The sequence below is a fragment of the Orycteropus afer genome, unplaced genomic scaffold (genome assembly GCF_000298275.1).
Source record: "Orycteropus afer afer isolate SDZICR_OR568_19922 unplaced genomic scaffold, OryAfe1.0 scaffold00744, whole genome shotgun sequence".
Lineage (NCBI taxonomy): Eukaryota > Metazoa > Chordata > Mammalia > Tubulidentata > Orycteropodidae > Orycteropus > Orycteropus afer.
The window spans coordinates 640,536-641,917 of record NW_006922331.1 but is presented as its reverse complement, the minus strand read 5'-3'; the positions used below and the strand labels follow the sequence as shown (position 1 = coordinate 641,917).

The 1,382-nt window shown below is 50.9% G+C and overlaps 1 protein-coding gene across 1 annotated transcript in view; it reads left to right on the top strand.

Moving 5' to 3' along the window:
• The window catches only part of LOC103211452 (BCR activator of RhoGEF and GTPase), a 75,973-nt gene that overhangs the window by 966 nt on the left and 73,625 nt on the right, over nucleotides 1-1,382 (top strand). The window lies entirely within an intron of this gene.

The window sequence follows — 1,382 nt, the reverse complement described above, 5'->3', positions numbered from 1 at the left end:
CAGCTGGTAGGTTTGAACCGCCCACCTTCCAGTTAGCAGCCAAATGCCTAACCACTGCACGGGTGCCATCTCACCCCAGTACTAAAAGCAAAGTTAAAAAAAAAAAAAAAAAATGCTGGCAAGGTTATAGAGAGATTGGAACACCCCCTGTTCATTGCTGGTGGGGCTGTAAAATGGAACAACCACTGTGGGAAATGGTACAACTCTTCCTTAAAAAGCTGGAAACAGAAACGCCATATGAGCCAGTGACCTCATTGCTAGGTACGCATCCTGGAGAAATGAGAGCAGTGACACGACAGATGCGTACACGCCGTGTGCATCACAGCACTGCTCACAATAGCAAAGCGATGGGAACAGGGTAAGTGCCCATCAACCGAGGAATCTATCAACAACTGTGGTTCACACACAATGGAATACTACAATTAAAGAACAGTGATGAATCTCTAAAACACCTCGTAACGTGGATGAACTTGGTCATATTGAGTGAAGTTTGTCAATCCCCAAAGGATAAATATCAAATGAGACCACGATTGTAAAAAAGTCAAGGAAAGGGTTTCATGCAAAAAGAAACGTTGTTTAATGGTGACCAGGGGTGAGAGTGGGAGGGATAGTAAATGGTGGAAGAAAGAAAATAATTAAGTGGGTGTAAATGGTTGAATGTGGTAGTTACGATCATGTGTCACCTTGGCTGGGTCTGGTTCTGAGTGGCTGGACAGCTGGACGTAGGGATTCCCCATGATAAGCCTGGTCATCAGCTCCACAGTGGAATCTGTGTTGGGCTGCGGCCTGCTTCCAGGATGTGAGGAGAAGCTTTGAGGAAGGCCTCTGGCTCTTTGGCACATCTGGATCTTGCCTTTGGCGGAGCCTTCATCTCCAGTTCCTGGACTTGACCTAGTGGCCTGCTGTGTTGTCTGATGATCTCGGGACTGTGCCGTTTTACCAGCTGATCTTGGGTCTGTCAGCCTCCGCAGCCAGCAGCTGCCTGAGTCAGGAGAAGCCTCCAGCTCCAGTGGGGTGGGAGCAGGAGGCGGAGCTGAAGCCCAGGGTCAAGGGGCCTTCACCCAGCCCCTAGAGCTGGCACTCGGAACTCGGACTTCTAGCCTCCAAAACTGTAAGAGAAGAGATTCCTGTTTGTTAAGCCACCCACTGTGGCATGTCTGTTGGAGCAGGACAAGCTAACCAGGACAGTGAACGGGCGAATCAAAGAAACAAACTCAGCTCTCGCCTGGGGTCTTGGTGGCCTGGGTCTTAGTGAATACGTGAGCAAGGTGGGGAGCGGAGAGGTAGAACCCGCTGTTGCCTTGGGGTGCAGGCCCTGCCTGGCGGCTTCCACTGCTGAGTGCTCTCATGAGCCCCCTGCTTCTGCCCTGTGGTCTCACCCC